Here is a 13,593-nt window from a genome sequence, read left to right as displayed (position 1 = left end):
ACTTCATTCTTCCTTTGAAAAGGAGCAAATGTGCAGCCAAAACTGCACACTGGTCATTCATACCTCTAACTAATTGAGCTGTGCAGTAAGGAGACCCAGATGACTGGAGAGCTCATTCACTGATGAAGCCGTCTTTGAAAAGTCCTTTGCACATTCCCTTTAAGAAATGGGCCACTCCAGTAATTCAGCTGGTTGCTGTCTTGATCTTGTAAAGATATGGAAGTGCATTAGTTGCTGTCTCATGTAGACCTACCTGCTTTTTTTTAATAATTTGCTTTATTAATATTGTTTTCACCTGTTTGACACTCGGCTTTTGTGATCTTCACTGGAACAATAACTAGTGATACTGATTCTTTGGTACTAAAGGTGGCTGGACTGCTGAGTAACGGCAGCTCCTTTTGACCTCCGTTACAGTTGGGTGCACTCAATTCTTTTGACAATCTGGCCCTATCTAATTCTCTTCCAGCAGGCATGTGATGTGAACAGCGTAGTCTAATAGTACAACAGTTTATCGCTGATGTACTGGACAGACTGCCTTCTTTGACCTGTAGAGGAGTTAATCAGACCTCTTGGCCCTGCTTTTGCCAGCCATGATGGCTTGATTGCCATTCAGAGACCTGCTGGTGGAAATCAATTCTAATATATTGGGCACTATGAGCAAGGGACTGACTAAGCTGATGGAACGGATATTGGGGAGGTGGTGTTTTGTTTTTTGTTTTTTTTTTTTAAAAACACTACAAGCATGTCAAACATTAATGGCCACAGTTAAAAATGAATATAAACAAAATAATGTATTTCGGTATAATTAAGCTAACTATGATGGGAAGTTGGTTTTAACTAAACACCTGTTACCTTTCTCTGATTGAATTCAATAGTTGTAAACCTCAGGGGCTCTCCTTCTTTTTCTTTCTTGCTAAAATCTCTCTGTGCCTGAGGATTTTGCAATGTCTTTCTTCAATAGGATTAACAATGTTTGTAATGTCTTGCTCTCTGGAGCCTTGAATACACAGGAGAATGTTGCCAGCAAATTCCAACTGATACACTTTACATATGACCCTCATGACAGCCCCCCAAGTTTACCTACACCCTCCATAAACTTGATGCCCTCCTCACTTATATTGTTGTAAACGATTTACATTAACAATAAAGATCAGCCCTGATTTTATTTCATGTCAGTAGAATCATTTGATGTATTGCTGCCCATATCATGGTCTCTGTCTGGTATCTAAGGACCAGAACTCTCCTGGTTTAGGCCTTCTTTTTCTGATCATTCATTTTAAATGGCTTGTGGTTCCAGTGTTGTCTCTTGTGACTTACAAAATAACATGCCACTGGATTTTTATTTTAGGTCCCCTTCTTTTTACCTCATCTCCATCCTCACCGTGCCTTTTACTCATCAGAGCCTTTATGCCGATATGTATTTCCAATCCAAAATTTCAGACCATTTTTTATGGAACTGGGAAGAAAACTTTTTTGGGGAAAAAGTGATCGTCATTATGGGCCTGACGGAAAGATTCCCATTTATTTCAGTGGGCTATGAATGTGCCCCTGCATCATAACTATAACCCCATGCTGCCCTATCAATATTTATGTACTGCAGTCATTTTGCTATAAATAGATCAGCACATCTGAAAGAGACCAGATGTCTAAAATTAAAATTCTAAATAAGCAATCAGTTCTAACCTGGGAAAGCTGCATACAGTAGAGTAGCTTATAAATAGAACGTCAAATGCTGATGTCATGAACCAAGAGAGCTCTCAACTTCTGATTTATTATGTCAGAGCATGGCATATTCATAGCCTTGTAACTTAGTCACTGCCCCTATTATTATTACCATGCCATTGTGGTTTCCAGCAGATACACATTGTAGTAAATACTGACCTGAATTGAAACTCTAAACAACCAATCAGAAGGTCCAACTCTTCATTTTAAATTCTTCTTTGTGAATAATTAAGGGTACCATTGACTTAATTAGGGGTATGTAAAACATTCAGAATGAAATGAGATTTCATGTCAAGTCTGCAGCCATCAAATTTGCAGATTTTTCAGACTCCTTGCTTGAAAACTAATTTACAAAGTTTGTGGTGATCAGACTCTTTTTTTTTCCCCTCTCCCCCCTCCCACCACTACAGAACATGTTTCTCTTGCTTCAGTGCAAGCTGATGGTTTTTCAAGCTTTCCTGGAACACAAGCTTTCTTGTGAATACTTATTTACAAAATTTAATAATAGAATAATTGTCATCCCCCTCCCCCTTAGCTCTCATCCCTGATTCTGCACACTTATGTGTGAATCATTTTACATACATGCAACTCTTTACAGAATCAGGGTCAGGGAGAGTAATCAGAAAGGTAAAAAGTTCAGTATACAGAAAACATAATAATAGCATTGGAATTTAAAACCACACATTTGGGGGGGGGGGGAAGTCTTTTTCATTTTAAATATGCCTTGAAATAGGAAGTTGCAGTTACAGACATAAAACTATTATGAACCATCGTCGACTTCAAAGTGAAACAACTTTTTAAGATTTGTGAATTCTGTTAACTTCTAATTATTTGTGAATTTCATGCCCTTCTGCACTTGTGAGTTCCAGAAGGAGCTAGATTTCCCAGTACTCTGACCAGAGCAGGAAGGCCTAAGCCAGAAAACTTATGAAACAGCTTGTGCATGCAGTCTGTTCCAGTCCAATATGCACACCTCAAGATGTTCAGAAAAGCCATTAAACTTTTGGGTGCTTATCTTCTGTTCATCTAAAAATTGATCTGAAATTGTCATGCATGGCCGTATTATTCACAAATGGCAAAGCTGTAAACTATGTACATTTAAAGGAGTGACAATAAAACATGTAGACTACACAATCATGTATTCTTCATAAATCACATTTTTTTACTTTTAGAAATGTTTGAGAGAGCTCTCAAATATTTTATTTGGACTAATTTTTTGTAAAGCCAGGCTGTCTGTCTGAGATGAGTTCAATTCTAGCAATAATTTTTCCCCTCTAAGAGCCTCTAAAATTGCTTTTACCATATCTGTCTGGCATCTTTGTGGTTTACAATCTTGGGAACTTCAAGGCTAGAACTAAGCATTGTGTAATCCACTGGGATGCTGGGAATCTACCATTTCTAATGGACATGAGCTTTGCCTTGCTAGCCTCTCTATATAATGAGATAATGGTGCTTAAACCTGTTACTGGGGATGGATCAAATGGTGCTAGGCAGTATAATTTGAGGATAAAGGAATAATTTCTCTAACAAGTTGACTTTCTTTTGTGACAGCTAAGTGGCTTAATATTAGTCCGGGCTGGATCAAAGACATTTAGGCACCTAATTCCTATTGAGGATGTGGGCCAGAATGTAGGTGAGGTGGTCAACGGTATGTGAACAATCCAATTTATCACATACATAACCTACTAGGGGATAACATCTATGCATATATCTACCCACATTTAATAAATATTTATTTAACTATCTCAGGTACAGTGACTGCTATTTAAAGAGGCATCTACTGCATAGGAGTATTTACCTTCACTGTACTAACTGCACTATTCCTTGTACTTAGACTTGGCTAAATTTTTCAAATGTGGCCCACTTCTTTAGTGTGCCTCAATACTTGAGTGCCCAAATTATTAAATGGGCTGAACACCCACAAATCTAACTGAAATCAATGGGTGCTGTGGGTGCTGGACACCTCCTGAAAATTAGAGTGAAGCTGTGTCAAGTTGGTCACTCTACAGTCTAAATCATTCAAATGAATGCCTGGATGTGTGTGTGGGTGTGTGCAGAGGGAGTGTATTATGGATTCAGTATTGCCAGCACCAGACATGCGAGGTCCCTCCAAAATCTTGAGATTGGCTTAAAAACCATGGGATTTTAAAAAGTAACAATAAATATTGGGTTCTTTTTATGAGCCTTTTGGATACGTTCAGGACACATTTTTCAAGCTTTCCTCCACAATCATAAAAGCTAGAAATTTGCAGGGGTTTTTGTTCTGTTTTGTTTTAAAATGAAGGCAGAGCATCTTGTAACCATGTGGCTCCAGGAATTGGGACTTTAAAGAAAATATTGACTATCACCAGACTGGTGATAAAATCATGAGATTTGGCAACACTTTATAGTTTCTAAAGCATTAATCATTTGATTTCCCACCTCCACTCCCTTCTTTATTTGATCAGTAAGGAAAAACTCCAAGACCTTCAACTGTTTCCTTGATCACACTGACACTAGAAACCATTCCAGAACCTGAATATCTGTATGGGACCAACAAGAACCAGACTGCTAATTTGAATCCAGCTCAAGATGGCAGTGATTGACAGTTGTTACCAAGTGACAACTATTAGGTGCCCTGTACTAGGTGGTTAGCTGGTCTCAGTCAAGTTCCCACTGGCCAATACCTGTTTTATAAACTACCAACGCATCTTGCACCAGTGTTTGATGCTCTCAGTAGAGAGGTCAAGGACTGATGATGAGCCACAGAGAGTGAAATATTGTCTCAATTCCAGGAAAACCCACATTCCTCCAGGTGTGTGTGGTTGGGGGAGTGTGTGGAGCAGTGAACTGCTGTCACCCAGCTTATTCTATAGACAGAGGCCTCAATTTGCCAGCACTGAAAGCTCTTTTTAACCCTGTATTCTTGTGTAAATAATAGCCACCTGATAAATCCTGAGCTAGGCTTAAAGAGAGAGTTGTCTGTCCTGGGTGTGTTTAGGACTCTATATCAAGAGAACTAATATTTGAAACCATAATATGTTAAACCCCACAAGCTCAGCTAACAGCAAAAATACAAATTGTGCTTTTACCCTGCAGGTGTGGGCTTTATTTAGTAGCAAGCAAAGATCTTGTAAATTCAGACTAGGAGCTTCTCTGAGCACCCACAAGTCTAACTGAAGTCAACCTCTGAGCATTATAAACTAAGATGTACGTGTAATCTGAGTTCATAACAATGATGGAGAGAAAATCTCGTTAAAAGCGTCCCAGATACACTGACCTAACCTCCCTTCAGAGGCCGCAGAGCCAGCGGCAGGGGCACCCGGGCCATAGCTTGAGCACTTTTTGGCTGGGCCAAACCTGCATGGCATTGCGACTCCATGGGCCTGGTCACACCACCACTCACTCAGATTTGGAGCAGGTGGATGTAAGGGCTCATGGGGTGCCTGAGAAAGGAAGAGGAGGGTCAGGTGGGGGAGAAGGAGACCTATGGGGCTTCCCCACTTGAAACGGTGCTCTGCAGCCCTTCCCTCTCATCGCAGTATGACACTGCAGTGCTTTGAAGCTGTGAGGCTAAGCAGCCGTAGGCGATATAAGTCCAGGAAAAAGGAAGGTGAGGTGAGAGGGGCATTTATCATTCCTCTACCCCCCCCCCCCCCCCCCCACCCACCCACCGTTGGACCTTGACAAAACAAGAACGTATAGTCAGTCCTGGCTACTGACTCAATAGCCAAGTACTCCCTTTGCAGAAAACTGACTAGCCAAAAAGGAAAATAGAGGCTGCCACAAAATAATGAAAGAAAAATATTTAACATAATCAGAAGGATAATTGCTGTATCCAGTCTGCTCCAATTTAGTACATTTTCTCCCTCCTTTTTGTTTCCTTTTTTAACACAGGGACTTGTATCAGGTTGACAGTGGGAGACATGGAAATTGGGCTTGTTACCTTGTTTTGTTGTTTTATGACTAAGGCTACGTGAGTTCGTCACGGAGGTAATGGATTCTGTGATTTTACGTGACCTCCACAACTTCTGCCCACAGAGTGCCAGCTTCCATGATTTTTTGTTTGTTGCCTGTCTCCTGTCCATGACTTTTACTAAAAATACACGAGACAAAATCTTAGCCTTATTTTATGACTTATAAAGAGGACCTGAAAGTTTCTGTTTTTTCTATAGGGGTGGGTTTTTTGGGGTGGGGGTGGGGTTAGGATTCTTGTTTTTCTCTGCTTGCTTTTTATTTTAGACGAATCAGGCATATCAAGTCTTGTTTTGGCTGGAGGACTCCCTTAGAGGACTCAGATACGTGGAGTGAGAACTCTCTGAGCTTTAGAGTATGTCTACACAGCAATCAGGCAGGTGAGTGGCTTGAATCGAATTAGCTCAGGCACCAGTAGAAGTGAAGCTATAGCAACACAGGCTTCAGCACTGGCTGTCCCAGGAACCTGGATACTTACTTCGTCTGCCACCCTGCACTTGGATCTGTGCTACCACAGCTTTCACTGTTCTTGGTGTTCCTGCTAGCTAGATAATGATTAAAGTGATCTCGGGTATGTGACTTGCGCTCACATCTCTGATTGCAGTGTAGAATAGAAAGAGTTGGATTCCTTCCAACAGTTTGTTTAGCCATTTTGATCAAACAGATGTTAAACACCAGTGATGAAAACATCTGCTTCTGAGCTGCACTTGAACTACCAACGGAGGAAGCTCTAGTGTAACTTTTCCTGTTTTTTCAACAACAACAAAATCTCCTCATGTAGGTTTGGCCTTTGGGGCTCTTTTGCTCTGGTCTTGTCACAGTGATTGATTGCTGGTACGTGTGGTGAATAAACTATTCATGCCTGCCTCTTACGTGCCCTGGTATGTCCTGGGAGACAGAAATCAGTGAGCTCAAGTAGACCAGGTCTACGCTAGAAAGTTTTATCAGCATAGCTATCACAGTTAGGAGTGTGGGAAAAAAACCACACCCCAGTTGACATAGCTTTCCCAGCAAAAGGCCTAGTGTAGACATAGTTATACCAGCAAAAAAGTCTGGTTGCTAGTATAGCTTATTCTATATGGAGAATTGGTTTAAGGTATACCGGCAAAAGAGTTATTTTGGTAGTATTAGTTACGTCTTTGCTAGGGGAGGTTGCCAGTGTAACTTGATTGTATATCTATGCTAGCAAACCCTTTTAAGTGTAGACAAAGCCAAATTAGATTTGCTAGAGCTGGAATGCCCAACTACTGGGATAGGGAAAGGGCTATTTAAAAACAGCAGCATATTATCAGCAAAAGCGAGAATTACAGAAGATGAGTTAGGTGCGTGGTGGGAAAGCGCTAGTCAGTATTTTGGACTTTTATCTGTGGCCTGTACATGTGTTGGAGGTACATTAATGAATTAAGTCTCACATTCCTTCTCAGGTGTATGGACTTTTATCCCCATTTGCTTAGATTGGGAGACTGAAGCCTTGTTCCTGCCCTGGAGGCAACAAGGGTGAGAGGGTCATTCAGTCTCTGGGTATATCTACACAGCAGTTAAACACCCCTGGCTCATTCGGGTCAGTTGACTCGGGCTTGCAGGGCTCAGGACTGTAAAACTGCTGTATAGACATTCAGACTTGGGCCCAAGCCTGAGCTCTGGGACACCACAAGAGGGAAGGGTCAAAGATCTAGAGCTCCAGACCAAGCCCAAATGTCTACACAGCAATTTTTAGCCCCTCAGCCTGAGCCCTGCGAGCCGAGTCAGCTGACCCGGGGGTGCCAGGAATGTTTAATTGCTGTGTAGACCTACCCTCTATGCCCCAATCAGCCCTTGACCTCTTAGCTGGGACTGTCACCAAATGCGGAGTATGATGGTGGTTTTGTAATGTGGGCATCTCCCCAGTCAAGCGCGGATTGAGGCACCAACTCATGTCTCGCAGGCCACAAACAGTCATCAGATGGGAATGACTTTGGGTCACTATTGGTATCTCCTGATCAATCCCCCTAAGCTCCCCAGAACTCCTGAAAGCACAGAGATTTAGCTTTATGCCACTGTTTCAAATGGTTAATGTTTTACAGCAGTCAGTGCTTGACTTCCCCTTAATACCACACTTCAAAGAGAAGCAAACAAAATATTACTCTCAATCAGCAGACATCTGCTATCTAGTGCATTAACCTTCCCTGAGATAGCTTTGTCTTGTCTTGTAGCTTAGATTGCCTCATAGGGGCAGATTGAGGTCTGGCAGCTCTATGCAGGAGCTCCTGGGGGCCAGTTCAGCTCCTGGCACAAGCTAGAACAGTTCTGAGGGCTTCCCTAAATCACACCCCAGCTTCAATGGTCCTGATGCACCACTGCAGAATCACCAGAATGCAGGTTGGCCCCAGCCATGTGCACACTCTTCATTGGGCCCAGCCTCTGCTCTGCTCTGCCCCCTATTCTTGCTCTGGAATGTCCCTGCACCCAAAGTTGCCGCTGAGGTATCAAACCTGGCTCTCTACTGTGTTAGGGGCCTTCTGTTCCATGGGATATTCCCTGGGGAGGTTTACGCTGACTTACAGCTGGGTCCTAGTTTCTTCTTTCTTTAGAACCTCCTTTACAATGCAAGGCAGTATCGTTTGGTAGTTAGAGCAAAGGACTGGGATTTGGGAGATATGGGTTTTCACTTCAATTCTGTGTGCCTCAATTACCTAATCAGTAAAATGGGCAGAATCCATATGTAGGGGGATGATCCTTGGCTAAAAAGTGCTAAATCATTGAGGGTTGTAGCTAGATTTTATCATATGTTACCCTCCTGCTTTTCAGTAGCAGTGTTCAACCTCGACTATGCCACTGCTGAATGGTGCCATGGCAGGGCCTAAGTGGCATGCCATGCAGGCCTCTCAACCCACGTGGAAATGTATAATTCTATACCTTTTATTTTCTCTCCTTGGAGCAACACAATCCCATCCAAAGCACCATTCCAGCTCCTAAGTAGTCACTTTGGTTGAAATAATTCTCTTTATCATGAAGCACCCAGAGCACCATGATGTGATGGGGATAAACTGGCCTGGCTTCTGTTAAGGAAAACTGCCTCATTAATGAGTTAGATCATCTCAGCAAAAGTGTGATTAAACAAGAACTAATTGATGCAATTTATTTGGACTTTAAAAAAGCTTTAACTAAATTAATTGAGGCTATTAAGGAAACTAAGAAGTTATGGGGCGAGAGGTAAAATACTGTCCTGAATTAGAAACTGGCTAAGTGACCAAAAAAAAGGAGTAAGAATAGATGATCAATTTCAGTTCAATAAAATTTGATGTTTGTTCAAGTCGCATCACAGAAATGCATGCCACCAAATGCTGCAGCATTTAGCGCCTTTTATAGGAATCCATTATCTTTGTGAATGTAGACAGGACTTGGTAGAAAATGGAGCACAGGTGTTGCATGTCCTTTTGACCTTCTAAAATGTCTGATATATTTGGACATTTTCTATGTTAACCCATCCTAGGTCAGTCTTTTGGATTATCAGGTGGGGATAGGTTGATCTTCCAACACACACATAACTGCTTCACTGAGATATTTTCAGTGACAGCGGTGATCCACAGGCATGCAGATGACAGAAAATTAGAGGAGTGTTTTTCATTTAGCAGCTGGGAACACAGCGCCTTGAACCGAAAACACATGCTTAAATCTAGCCTGCATATGAGTCTAGCTACTGGCTGCATGTTTCCCATGAGCGTTAAGCAATGCAGATCTGGAAATACTTCCCACATCCAGATCTCCCCAGTGAAAACCATCTTGAAGGCAGGTTAGGTTTTGATTGCTTTTACTGCCCTGCTCAAGGAAATCCCAATGGTAGAAGTTAGCCTCGAGACTAATGGGGCCTTATTAATAATGGGACTGCTTTTCTTCTGTAGCAATGAATGGGCATTTAATGGCCTGCACTGCAGTCATACTGCCTCTGGCTATGATCCTATCACATCTCATCAGCTAAAGTGGAGTCTTGTCAATAATTGGATGGGAGTGGAGAGTCCAAGGCAGAAAATCTAGGGTGCTGGACAGAGTAGGGTTGGTTGATCAGTAAGTGGCAATCTTACGTGTGAATCAGTAAAACCCCAACCTGGTGCTAGGGGGCCTTGTATTGTTGGAGGAGCCATCTTCCAGATGATATGTAAATCTGAGGTTCTGATCACTGGTGTTTAGTAAAAACCTCATGGAATCTTTGGAAGGCGTGGTAACTTGCATCCTGGCTGAATCCTAAATCCACTAACTGCATTTCCCCTTCATAAATTCCCCCTGCAGCTCTGATTGGATATAAAGCATTCTCCTTCACAGTGGCATGGGGCCAGAAATGTAGCATTGCTCTGTGTTGTTAGACAGCTGCTGTGGGTGGGATGAAAGAGGCTGGGCAAATGTAAGTCACTAATTATCATTAACTGCATCTGCCATTCATAACTGTGAGCAGAGGTGACCTCAGTCAGTCCTCTCAGAAACAAATGGCTGACTGGTAGAGTTATTCAGGCCCCATTCATTTCCACTAGAAGAGAAGACCGCAGCACCTCTTCATTATAGTAAACTTTTCAGCATAGGCAGTTTCCATCGCACCTTGCTGACTTGAGAAGTGCTGTCGTTTTTATATTTTTACTTAAGGAGAAACCCCCTAAACCATTTCCAGGGCATTTGACCCATTTTGTTGCACATCAAGGGAGAGTTGAGTCCCCAAGCTGAAGGAAGGCAGAAGGGGCTGAGCAGAGAGCAGGTGTACCACTGAGAGGAAGATCAGGGAGTCAGCTAGTCTTGCTAAAAGTAACAGAGGATGGGAGCACTGGGGGCAGCATGTTGCCGCCTTTCCTGCATACCCATTCTTTGGTTCCCACTGCTGGAGCTGAGGTAAACCCTAAGTTCCCCCATTGTTTTGTGTTTGTTGTGGTGTTTTGAGGACTGCGGTGGAATTGCAAGCTATCACTTTGAGTGTGTGTTGGGGGAGGTGAGGGGGTCAGGTCCTGATCCTGATCCTGCTTGCGGGCTCTGTCAGGAAATGTGCAATCCATCTGGGCCTAGATGTAGAGTCAGTCTGCAGACAGATACCCTACCTTACTCTAAGCTGGTTAAGTTGTGCCTCTTTGTTTTAGGGAGCAGCCTGCTTTGTCTCCCTCTGTTGGTTCTTGTGTTTTATTGTTCTGAATTCTAAGAAATAAAGTAGTTACATTGCAACGTTCCGGCAAGAACATTTTATGTTTTTAGCTAACCCCTCTGTGTGTATGCAATAACACTTATTGACCCAGTCATCTTATAACCTTTAGAGATATTTCACTGCTAGAGGTACACATGATTGCGGTTTTCTCTTGAGCATCTAAGCACCATGCTGCGACTAGACTGAGGCCTTTGCCTACCTTAGGATTTCAGCCACTAGTATAGCTGCACAGATGTAAATCATATCTATGCTAGCGGTGATATGCAGATGGTGCAGCCACACAGGTGGCCAATTGGCCAAGCCCAAGCTTTCTCCAGCTATTGTGTCAGGAGGAAAGAACACCTTGTTGTGCATAATTTGCAGCACTAAAATCATTTCCCAAATGGGGGGGGGGAAATCTATATCCAAGAATGAAGACGCAGGAAAAAGCCAGATTTGCCAATGTGTAAAGGCAACATTTTAATGGAGACCATAAGTTCAAATGGTTAACTACCTGTGAAATCTGTAGGGCATGATTATTTGGAGAGACTAAATGCCAGTATTTCTGTTCAGAGGGCTCCTCCCTCTTACCTGGAGATGGGCTAAATTGGGGCTTGTTTTGATTTTACATAACCACATGGGTCAGGATTTGTCTTCATAAAACACCAAGCAAGTTTGATTGGATAAACTGGGACCCGGATCCAGACATCTAGAATTCAGACTAAACTGTCCCAGTATTGACCCATATCAGCTAAAGAGGGACAAGTTGGTATGTATGGAAAACCTTAGTCCAGTCTCCTCCTAGACTAGACAGAAAATGGGAATAAAGAGGCCAGGCTCAGGCTGGTAAAAGGCAGGGGTGGGAAGGGAGCAGAAAGCTTTGTTTGTTTAAATTAAGTGCCTTGATTCCATTTGGTTGTTTATTTTTTGATAGCTGAGTTTAATGGCCCAAGCTAGGTCTCTGAAGTAAACACCTCATTGCAGTGATTGGAGGCTGTGGGTGGGTCTAGGGATCACAGTTTAGTGCTGCTGTTTTCCATGGCTGGGTGATTAACTGGGTGGCAGCAGCATGGTGGCTACACTCTCAAAGCTCTTTTCAGGGAGACCAAACAGAAAATTAACTTTCTTTTAGTTTACACTGAAAACAACGTAGCAAATGTTAGCCCTGTGCTTTGATTGTAAATGGAAAGTAAGTAAAGAATAGACAATATAACATGAAACGGGGGGAGGGAGCTAGGGACTAGAGCATGTGACCAAGAGTTGGGAATTCTGGGTTCTCTTCCTGGTTCTCCCATTGATTAACTGCATCTACTCAGACATTTGGGGGCAGTCTCCCAGCATTTCACTAGCACCACTAGTGAAGCTCCACTGCTCAAGAATTGTAGTGTCCACACAGCACTGCTGTTTTTAGCCACTCTTGGTAGGTCTACACTGCAATTAGAAGGTGACTGCAGCTCAGGCTAGCTGCTCAAGTACATACTGAGGGTCCTAGGTGGGCTTGTACAGCCCATGCTGCTGTGGCATCACTGCTATTATTAGTCTGGCTAGCTAGATGAAAGCTAGCCTGGGTACGTCTACAGGTCACACTTCTGATTGCAGTATAGCCGTTCTCTGTGTCAGATTAAGTCTAGATGACACATTGTTTAATATGCCAGTGGCCACCAGAGCCCTGTCTACACCAGCACTTCCATCATTGCTTGCCCAGGTGGAGCCAGGGCCGGCTCTAGCTTTTTTGCTGCCCCAAGCAGCAAAAAAAGCGCCGCCCCCCCAGATCCCCCGCCAAGCACCAGGCCGCGCTCCCCCCAGCCGAGCGCCGCGCCGCCAACCCCGCCAGAACCCCCCTGCGACGCCCCCCGCCACCGGAGCCCACCCCCGCTCCCTGCCAAGCACCGCCGGAACCCCCCTCCAGCGCCGTGCCCACGCCGCACCCCCCCCCAGTGCAGCTCCCCCCAGGCCCCCCCCGCCAAGCGCCACCAGAACCCCCTTCCAGCGCCGCGCCTGCACCGCGCCGCCCCCTCGTCGAGTCCCGCGCAACCGGAGCCCCCCCCCCCCCCCGGAACCCCGCCCCGGCCCCCCCCCCCCCCCGCCACCCCTTACCAGGTGCCGCCCCAAGCATGTGCTTGGGTGCCTGGTGCCTGGAGCCGTCCCTGGGTGGAGCTGCACTGGTGATATTGGAACTGCAGATTTCCCCGAACAAGCCTACTGTAGGCAGAACTACTGGTGTGCCCATGAACAAGTCGCTTAACTTCTGTGTTCAATCTCCCATTTGAATAAGGTGAGAATAATATTTGAATCTTGCAGAAGGGTCGTGAAGTTTAATTTTAACTATTTTGTCAAGTGAGACCCTTGGATGAAAGATGCACGACTAGACACACAATGTTATTACTTGCATTGTGGATTCTGTAAAAACCATGACAGCCCTAAAAATCACAGGATCTGAGGGTTTTTTATGTATCCTTGATTTCCCAGCATCCTTTTCCGTTAGTCCTCTACCCTCTTTGTATAAGTACCGTACAGTATAAATACAATATGTAATTATAAAGGAAATAGGATAAGTGTTAGTTAAGAGAAGGCAGCCTCTGTTAAGCTAAGATTTCCTTCAGTAGGTTACATCAGTGGATTCTTGGATACTTCAGTCACTAGTAAAAGACTCGAGGACACATCTTTTAATGTGAATTTAGTGTTGGTAAAAGTGACATGTTCGCAGCCTCTGGAGACTTCATTTATCTACAGAGCAGGTATAGAATCGGTAGCCATAGATCAAGCTTCCTTCATGCTGT

The sequence above is a fragment of the Trachemys scripta genome, chromosome 1 (assembly GCF_013100865.1).
Source record: "Trachemys scripta elegans isolate TJP31775 chromosome 1, CAS_Tse_1.0, whole genome shotgun sequence".
Classification (NCBI taxonomy): Eukaryota; Metazoa; Chordata; order Testudines; family Emydidae; genus Trachemys; species Trachemys scripta.
Note: the sequence above shows the minus strand (reverse complement) of the source record.